This window comes from Trichechus manatus, unplaced genomic scaffold (genome assembly GCF_000243295.1).
Source record: "Trichechus manatus latirostris isolate Lorelei unplaced genomic scaffold, TriManLat1.0 scaffold00011, whole genome shotgun sequence".
Lineage (NCBI taxonomy): Eukaryota > Metazoa > Chordata > Mammalia > Sirenia > Trichechidae > Trichechus > Trichechus manatus.
Genome location: NW_004443947.1, coordinates 20,184,567 through 20,195,350, shown reverse-complemented (window position 1 = coordinate 20,195,350; position 10,784 = coordinate 20,184,567).

Below are 10,784 nucleotides of genomic sequence, written 5' to 3'. Positions count from 1 at the left end.
GACTCTCTGTTCTTCCATCCCCTCCAAAATTCTCACTGCATCTTTCATTTCCCTGGTGGCGCAACAGTTAAGTGGTTGGATGCTAACCAAAAGGTTGACGGTTCAAACATACCCCGTGGTTCCTTGGGAAAATAACATGGCAATCTGCTACCATATAGATTACAGCCTAGAAAACCCTATGGGGCAGTTCTGCTGTGTCACATGGGGTCACAATGAGTCAAAATCTACTCGACAGCACCTAACAACAACAATAATCTTCCTGGTGTCCTGTCATCCTCCCAACCCCTCTAAGCCTTCATGCCTCATCTCCCTGCAAAAGACATTATTCTCAGTCAGCATTTATGCTTAGAGCTGAAACAGATAAATAAAACCAACTAAAGGCATTAGATATATATAGTTGCTAGATTTGACTCCGATAAAGGGATTTTGGGGGGAAAAATCACAAAATTTCAAATTTTTTGCATTGCTAAGGATTCTAGAAATTTTTTTTTTTTTTCTCAATACATGTCATGAGATTGTAACAAATGTTAACTGAAAATAAAACCATTTTCCAAGTCAAATAATTTGGGGAGATATTCAGTCAAAATGAAACAGGTTCTTTTCTATAGGACTTCTCAGAGGATTTATTACACTTAAGGAGCCCTCGTGGCACAGTGGTTAAAGCACTCCGCTGCTAACCAAAAAGTTGGTGGTTTGAACCCACCAGCTGCTCTGAGGGAGAAAAATGTGGCAGTCAGCTTCCATAAATATTTACAGCCCTGGAAACCCAATGGGGCAGTTCTGCTCTATCTTATAGAGTCACTGTGAAATGGAATCAACTTGATGGCAGTGGGTTTGGTTAGGTTGGTTATTATGCTTATGTGCATTGTGAGTCTGTAAAAGATTGCTATAGTATTATAGCACTTCCCAAATCCGTATGACTTTAAGTATCATCTTACAAGGAGGAAATCTTGGGGGACAGCATTCCCAAGAAAACAATTTGTGAAACACCACCTTAGATATTATATATACTATCCCTGCTATTACCCCAAAATAAATAGATAAGAAACTGAGTTTCTGAATGGGTACATAACATAGTTCTCATACCTGTAAGAAATCAGATTAGGACTTCATAAAGTAGAAACCACAGTAAGTATTTTAATATTTTATAAAGAGATGCCTAGGGCATGATGAAGCTAGTCCTGGGAATGTGAAAAGAATACAGAAGCTGGAACCAAATGTTGGCTGCCAGGGTGGGAGGATCATTCCTGTGATAGTCCTCATTATGTAACATTAGGACCAAACAAGAAAGTCCATTCTTCCCTTCTCATTTTCCTCTAGTGCCTCCTTGGAGCCCCGGTGGTGCAGTGGTTAAGAGCTCGGCTGCTAACCAAAAGGTCAGCAGTTCAAATCCACCAGCCACTCCTCTATTCTCAGAACTAAATAGGAAGCCATCTGTCTTAGTCATCTAGTGCTGCTGTAACAGAAATACCACAAGTGGATGGGTTTAACAAAGAGAGGTTTATTCTCTCACAGTCCAGTAGGCTACAAGTCCAAATTCAGGGCGTCAGCTCCAAGAGAATGCCTTCTCTGTTGGCTCTGGCGGAAGGTCCGTGTCATCAATCTTCCCTTGGTCCAGGACCTTCTCTGCACAGGAACTTCAGGTCCAAAGGATGCACTCCGCTCCTGGCACTGTTGTCTTGGTGATATGAGGTTCCCATGTCTCTCTGCTTACTTCTGTCTTTTATATCTCAAAAGAGATTGGCTTAAAACACTATCTAATCTTGTAGACCTCATCAATATAACTGCTGCTAATCTGTCTTATTACGTCATAGTGATAGTATTTACAACACATAGGGAAATCACATCAGATGATAAAATGGTAGACAATCACACAATACCGAGAATCATGACCTAGCCAAGTTGACAGATATTTTGGGGGGACACAGTTCAATCCGTGACACTGTTCTAAAAGAAGAAATGAAAACTGTGAAGTTTAGCACTAGCATTATATGTAAAGTATGAAATGGAAGATACGGAACTAAGAGACAATAACTTAAAGACAAAACAGACTGGAATCTAAAGATTCTGGCATCTAGTTTAAGCCCTTTAAATGCATCTTTAATGGTCAAATTTCAGGAGGCAGAATGGTCTGGCTGGCATAATGGGGCAAGGAGACTTTTTGTAATAAAGAATTTACTGATAAAAATCCATTTCTATATGTTGTCATCAAACGAGATTATATATGTAAAGAGCTTAGACCAGTGGCATATACAAGCATAATTCTAAGTGATTGTTATTATGATCATTATCATCATCTAGATCATCTTAATATATGCTAGCACTAAACCGAAAAAACCACTGCCGTCGAGGGGATTCCGACTCACAGCGACCCTATAGGACTGAGTAGAATTGCCTCATAGGCTTTCTAAGGCTGTAAATCTTTATGGAAACAGACTGCCACATCTATCTCCCTTACAGCGGCTGGTGAATTCGAACTGCTAACCTTTTGGTTAGCAGCCTAGCGTTTAACTACTGCTCCACCAGGGCTTCCACACTTGTATTAAGGATTGATAAAGGTCCCTAGGTGGCACAAATGGTTTGTGCTCAACTGCTAACCTAAAGGTTGGCTGTTTGAACTCACCCAGAGGCACAGCAGAAGAAAAGGATTGGCAATCTGCTTCCATTAAGATTACAACCAGGAAAACCCTATGAAGCAGTTCTACTTTGTAACACATGGAGTTGCCATGAGTTAAAATCACCTCGATGGTCACTAACAACAAGCATTGAAATAAAACTAATAAAATGAAGTTTGCTAAAAGAATTCCATGAAATGTGTAATCATGAACTTGTGTATAACAAATCTTAGTTGGTACAAAAATACAAACTGTGTCATCACTCCAGAAAAATAAAGGCACAAAAACAAACCAACACAAAACTCATCACTGTTGAAAAATTCGAGTGATGCCCAGTGCAGTGACCGTAGAAAATGGGACCTTTTCAAAGAACTTCCAGCAAAGTTTGGCTGTTTGATTATGTGTTATTGTTTAATAAGGTCCTTAACCTGTGGTTTTGGCAGTCTAATACTTTCTGTCCTAAAAAAATTGATTATAGTTATTGTCTTAATTCCTGAGGAACGTGGGCTAAATTCATCTTTCTGACTGTATGTGTTAGTGAGCATGTGAGCAAACATTAGGAGAAAAACTGGAAAGCAGCACTACAATAACATAATGCCCACTTAAATGGGGATTCTTTCAGACTAGATGCCATACAGAGTCAGAAAGCCCATATGCAAATAGACTATTTCTCCATTTTTCTGAAATTAGCTATCTTATTCCTCAATTATTACAAAATGAGTTGACAGACTACCTTCTTCGTACAACTTCTAGTTTTGGTTTTAATTTAACACATTAAAATCTCACAATTTAGTTACTATTTTCGGATTATTTTTTATTGTCGGTAGTGGTTTATTAGGGTGTTTATCCATGTTTAAATTCTACATTTATTCAAATGCTGATGTAAAAATGCCTCATTTGTGTGTAGTTTACTTTTCAATTTTTTTTCTTTTGGTGGTAAGTATATATAAAACAAAACGTTTGCTCTTTCAACATTTTGTACGTGTACTATTTGGTGACATTAATTACGTTCATCATATTGTGCAACCATCACCCCATCTGTTTGTCATCCTGAACAGAAGCTCAGTATCCACTAAGCAATGACTTTGTCTTTTCCCCTCCCTCCCAAATCTGGTAACCACTATTAAACTTTGGACTGTCTGTATTTGCCTACTCTGGATATTTCATACAAGTGGGATTATACAATATTTGTCTGTTTGTACCTGACTCATTTCACTCAGCATAATGTTTTCAAGTTTCATCTATGTTGTAACATGTATCAGGACTTATTTTGTCTTTATGGCAGAGTAATACTCCATGGTATGTATGTATCACATATTGTTGATCCATTCATCTGTTGATGGTCATTTAGGTTGTTTCCAACTTGTGGCTATTGTAACTAGTGCTGCAATAAACACTGGTATACTTGTATCTGTTTGCGTTCCTGCTTTCAATTCTTTTGGGTCTATACCTATAGGGAGAATATCTGGGTTTTATGGTAATTCTATGTTTGACTTTTTGAGGAACCTCCAAACTGTTTTCCATAGTGGCTGTATCATTTTAAATTCCCACCAGCAATTCTAGGTATTTTAATTTGTCAGAATACTGATAACCTGATATTTACTTAGCCCAGAATGCCCCACAGCTCCCATCTTCATCCTCATCTGCAGAATCCTCAACATAAATAAAACAAAATAAATGAATTTAATGGTTAGTATTTCACTCCCACAGGAGCTATTACATCCTCACTCAAAGACTTATAAATCTAGCTCAAATTAATTTTTTTTCTTGGCCCAAAGTGAATGAGAGGAGAAAATAGTGGAAAGACATCTGGGGCTTAGAATCAGATAGACCGGAAGTAGAAAGAAGTGACAACTGAGAGAAGGCAGTGAAAGAGAATATATTCTTCTGATTAAAAAATCAGCTTCAAAATTATGGACTCATTGAGTATTGGGGCACACAGGCCTTCATGAAACATGTAAAGTGCAGCAGTCCTCCTGACCTGATGTCATCAGTGACTTGTAACAGATTCCTGGACTAGATCAGGAAACCTACGGGAAGTCACTTACTTCTCTGGGCCTCCATTTCTAAATCTTTATAACTGGGCTGTGCAAGCAGATGATTTACAAAATAGTTTAACAAAGTCAACTTCTATTATTTTACAACAATTTTATAATGGGTTTTCAATGACATCAATTTAAAATGTCAGAAGAGTGTGTCACACCTTTTAAAATACTTATACCAAAAGTAGTTAAAATAAATAAAAAATGTTTGGTCTTAATAATAATAAACACTAGTTATTCAATATAAGCCAGGCATTTTTTCGTAAGTATTTACCTATATTATTTGATCCATTCTTTAAAACAATTATGTGAAGTGGATTTTATCTGTGTACATTGTACAGATGAGGAAACTGAGGCTCAGACAGGTGATGTAAATTGCACAGTATCTCATGGTGAGACAAGATCCAGCACCCATTTTTATTTCTGCAAAATTTCATGCTACTTCTCCAAATAGAACAGTTAAGGTCCATATATTTGTGTGGGTGCCTCTGCTTCATTGCTGGGTTGTAGTCAAACAGCAAGTTTGGTTTGCTAAATTGGACACTTAGGGGGAGCTAGTCCAGTTACAGATCATTTGTTAGGAGCATGGCTTCTGCCTCTGGCTGTATTGTACGTGCAATAGACTCTGATGTTGTACTCGGGGGTCCAAGTTCCTGCAAGGACATTCAAGTGATTGACTGTGAGTCCCACTTCCTTACCACCACGTGATTTTAATAACCACTTACCACTAAGTGCTTATGATACATCTTTATCTTTTATTCTTGAATTGGCTGCTTATCTATTTACCATTTTTGTTAACCTGACATTTCAAAGTATTTGGAACAAAAAGGTATACACAATATTCCACAGCCATCTTGACCACAAATTGTTATCTCTTATCTAAACAGTTATTTAAGATGGAAATAACACATAAGAGGTAATGTGTCATAGTAGCAAAGAGCATGGGCTGTGAAAGTGATCTTGTATTTTAAAATACTTTTTTAATAGATCATCTCAGGTGTCACTTAAACTCTCGCAACCTTGGTTTTCTCATCTATAAACTGGGTGAAATAGTAGTATTTAGCTGATAGGATTGTTGTGACGATTAATGACTAAATACATATTTAGAATACATATGTAGAACGTTGTCGTATGCAGTCGAGTAGATTCTAATACATAGTGACCCTGTAGGAAAGAGTAGAACTGCCTCATAAGGTCTTCTAGGCTATAACCTTTACGCGAGCAGATCGTCCAGTCTTTTCTCCCACAGAGCCACTGGTGGGTCTGAGCCACTGACCTTTCAGTTAGCGGCTGAGAATTTAACCATTGCATCACCTGACATATGGAAAGTGTTGGAAAAAAAGGTAATTATTACTAGCTACCTCAGAACTATCACTTACTAGCTGTGTGATAATTGGAGACACATTAAGTCTATGAATTGGAATTTATTTCTCTTTTTATGCCTAGTGCAAAATGAAGTGCCTGACAATTTGTATATGCTCCATATATTTTTGTTGAATGAGTGCCACTTACTACTCCAAAGTTCTGTTCTTTTCATCTCTACCCCATTGCCGTTGAGTCGATTCCAACTCATAGTGACCCTTTAGGACAGAGTAGAACTGCCGCATAAGGTTTCCAAGCAGTGGCTGGTGGATTCAAACTGCTGACCTTTTGGTTAGCAGCCAAATGATTAACCACTGGCCATCTCTAGTGGACCTAAAATACCAGCTGTGCCTACCTGAAAGGGTTATTATAGGTCATACAATATACTAAGAAGTTTAAATGCATTTCCAGGTTATTTTTTATAAAATCTATTATGGAGAAAGGCATTATTATATTCTCTCTTCCTTCCCTCTGCCATTCTGCAGACAAAGAGAAAGGTCATATAGCTTGCTCACAGTTAGCAAAGAATGGCAGTCAGAATTTGAATCCAGACTGTCTTTTGCCCGAAGTATGATCTGCTATCGCTTCCATCTGTTGACTTACATGTTATGAACTAGTTTACCAGAAAGGGCTTAGAGTACTGAGAAGCATAATGCCAGTATAAGGCATTTACGTATGTTAACATGTTGTGAAGGTGGTCTCTTGACAGCCAGTTCTTCTCAGTGAACTGTGCGCTTTCTTTTCCTGCAAAAGAGTCAGTCACAGATACTGAGAAGCAATGTGTAGAACGGAATAGGTGGGAGTGGTGTTCTCTTGCTGTTACCACACAGATCATCCAAGTGGATCAATTATCCAGCTGTTCATTATCCATACCAATGCATCTTTCTAGCAATTGTCCTACTGCTGGCTCTTTTCTCACTGGTAATAGCAAAAGCAGACCTATATAGGTCAGGCCATTCTGAAATTCATTCACAGTTCATCTAAAAGTCACTTGGGGAAAGAGAGAAACACCAATATATGCTTACAACTGTCTATGAATTTAGTATCATCATATTTCACCTCCATGCTTCAGCATACTCATTCATAAAATAAGGATACAAAAACTCCTTCACTATAATTGTAAGAATTTAAATTTAAATATAGAAATCCCTCTACAGTTCCTGGTACATATAAGGTGATCAATAAAATTATAGCATTTTGTGACTAGCAATAATGATGAAGATTGCATTTTATTTAACCCAAAATGTTTGTAGAATAATAAATGTCAAATAAAGTATGACTCATTCTTCACATATTGTGCAAACACTTATATTCATATCAAATGTGATCATGAGGTTTAAGAGAGTCAATATAGGCAATGCTATGCAGAACATACACAGGTTCATAAAGTATGATGACCGTAAGTTATGTATGTTAAGCTCTCTCTTCTACACCAATGTGAACCGTTTCACATTATTAATCTGAGAAATAAACCTCATTAATTCATATTAAGTACTTATGTGCTAGAGCTGTGTTGGAATTAAAACAAAACAAAACAAAAACTAATATATACCCTGTTCCCTCAAGGAACTCAGTCTAGTGAAAAGAGAAAAAAACATAAACAGATATTTAGAATCCAGGGAAAGAAGTGCTAATAGAGATATTTACAACACAATATGGCAGTAATGAAGAAGACATGGGTAACTGAGTACCATGCTCTGCTAGGGGCATTAAGTAACACGGGAAGAGAAGAGTAATCATTGCCAAGTTGGCTCATCCCCAATTTTGTTCATTTTGTTTCTCAATGGAAACTCCTGCAATGGAAGCTAAGAGATATGGCCTAGACCAGGAGAGAGGGAAGAGGAGGGCATTGGAAAATTGAATCAAAGAGGAGTTTTTCTAATAATCCAGAAATAATTCACCTAGAAGATCTTAGGACAAAAAAGCACATCATTCCATCTCTCTCTGTCTCTCTCTTTTTATCCTCCTCTTCTCCTCCTTTTCTTTTCAATATAAAAAGTACTTTGAATAATTTCCTTATTTAAGACTAATAGTTTTATGAATTAGAAATTAATAACCTGGTTTTAAAACTGAAAAAATAAATAGTATCTAGGTTACTTGACTACCTCTGCAGAGCCCTTGACTGGCAGAGTTAGTAGTCATACTGGTCTACCTGTCTCCAAATATTTTCTGTTAATTGCTCTTCTACACAGCTTCAGTGTATTTGTATCAGTTTCCTACAGTTGCTGTAAAAAATTACCACAGTGGTTGGCTTAAAACAACAGATATTTATTCTCTGACCTTTCCGGAAGCTAGAAGTTCAGAAACAGAAGGTTGGCAGGGCCACACTCTCTCTGAAGAGTAGAGGGGAAGATCTTTCCTTGTCTTTTCCAGCTTCTGATAGCCCCAGACGTTCCTTGTGGCAACATAACTCCAATCTCTGCCTCCCTCTTCTCTCTCTGTCTCTGTCTCTTCTCTTCCTATAAAGACAGCAGTCATAAAGAGATTAAGGCCCACCCTAGTAACCACATCTTAACTAACAACCTCTGCAAGGACCCTATTTCCAAACAAGGTTACATTCACAGGTTAGGATGTGATGATATAATTTTGGGGGACACAATTCAACCCATAACCCACTTCTCTCAAAAATAAGAGAGCAAGACCACATCATTACTAAAGTTGTTTTCAATTCTAGCATTCCATAATTCTATAAATAGTAAATATTTTTAAAGAATGTACCCAATTCTTTATTTCTTCCTTATCTATGATTCGCTTGTTCAATGAAAAATAAAAAAGTCAGGGAGTCAGAAATATTGAGATATATGCATTGTTGAAATACATACACTTATTGGAGAAATATTAAGAGCTTTGAGATTTAAAACGTCTAGATATTATTTCCACTGGCATTTTCCATTCCAATGGATGAAGATTGATGTATGGCATAATGACAATAATATTAAAGTTTACACAATGCATCTAAGAAATTAAAATATTAACAAGACTTCAGTTTTCAGTGTTCAATAGATGAGAAAAACCAAAAATACTTGTTGCCATAGATTCAATGAGAAAGAAGAAAACTAAAAGTAAAGAACTTGGGCATGGATATGCAATAAATTAATGGAAAAGCTGATAATCTAATGAAGGCTGGTGACTTCAGTTTACACATTAAATTCTAAATCAGGAAGAATTTAGAATTCACTAAATTGTGTTACAGAATGAAATTTATTGAAATTTCATCAAATTAAAGAAATGAATCTATAAGATAATCTATTTCAATCACATGAAAATAACGTGGTGTTATTGGAATACTTCGTTATACTCTAGGTAAAGAAATAATTAGTGTTAAAAATCGCAGATCAAAACTACAATGAGATATCATCTCACCCCAACAAGGCTAGCATTAATCCAAAAAACACAAAATAAGAAATGCTGGAGAGGTTGTGGAGAGACTGGAACACTTATATACTGTTGGTGGGAATGTAAAATGGTACAACCACTTTGGAAATCGATTTGGTGCTTCCTTAAAAAGCTAGAAATAGAAGTACGATATGATCCAGCTATCCCACTCTTTGGAATATATCCTAGAGAAACAAGAGCCGTCACACGAATAGATATATGCGCACCCATGTTCATTGCAGCACTGTTCACAATAGCAAAAAGATGGAAACAACCTGGGTGCCCATCAATGGATGAATGGATAAACAAATTATGGTATATACACACAATGAAATATTACACAACAATAAAGAAGAACGATGAAGCCGTGAAACATAACACGGAGGAATCTGGAGGGCATTATGCTGAGTGAATTTAGTCAGTCACAGAAGGACAAATATTGTATAAGATCACTATTATAAGAACTCAAGAAAAGGTTTAAACTCAGAAGAAAACATTCTTTGATGGTTACGAGGGTGGGGAGGGAGGGTGAGGGTTATTTATTAACTAGACAGTAGATAAGAAATATCTTAGATGAAGGGAAGGACAGCACACACTACAGGGGAAGTCAGCACAAATGGACTAAAACAAAGATAAAAAGTTTCCTGAACACAATCAAACACTTTGAGGGACAGAGTAGCAGGGTAGGGGTCTGGGGACCATGCATTCAGAGGACATCTAGGTCAACTGGCATAACAAAGCTTATTAAGAAAATGTTCTGTATCCTACTTTGGTGAGTGGTGGCTGGGGTTTTAAAAGCTTGCAAGTGGCCATCTAAGATGCGTCAATTGGTCCCAACTACCTGGAGTAAAGGAGAATGAAGAACACCAAAGACACAAGGAAAGTATTAGTCCAAGGGACAGAAAGGGCCACTTAAACCAGAGACGTCATCAGCCTGAGACCAGAAGAACTAGAGGGTGCCTGGCTACCACCAATGACCGCCCACCCAACATAGAGTTCCTGATGGAGCAGGAGAAAGGTGGGGTGCAGAACTCAAATTCTGGTAAGAAGACCAGACTTAATGGTCTGACTGAGACTGGAGGAACCCCAGAAAGCATGGCCCCCAGACTCTCTGTCAGCCCAGAACTAAAACAATTTCTGAGACCAACTCTTCAGACAGCAATTGGACTAGACAGTGGGACATAAAGTGATACTCCTGAGGAGTGTGCTTCTTAGCTTAAGTAGATACAAGAGACTAAATGGGCAGCTTCTGTTCAGAGGTGAGATTGGAAGGCAGAGAGTGCTAGGAGGTGGTTGAATGGACATGGGGAATCAGGGGTGGAAAGGAGGAGTGTGCTGTCACAGTATGGGGAGAGCAATTAGGGTCACATAACAATGTATGTATAAATTT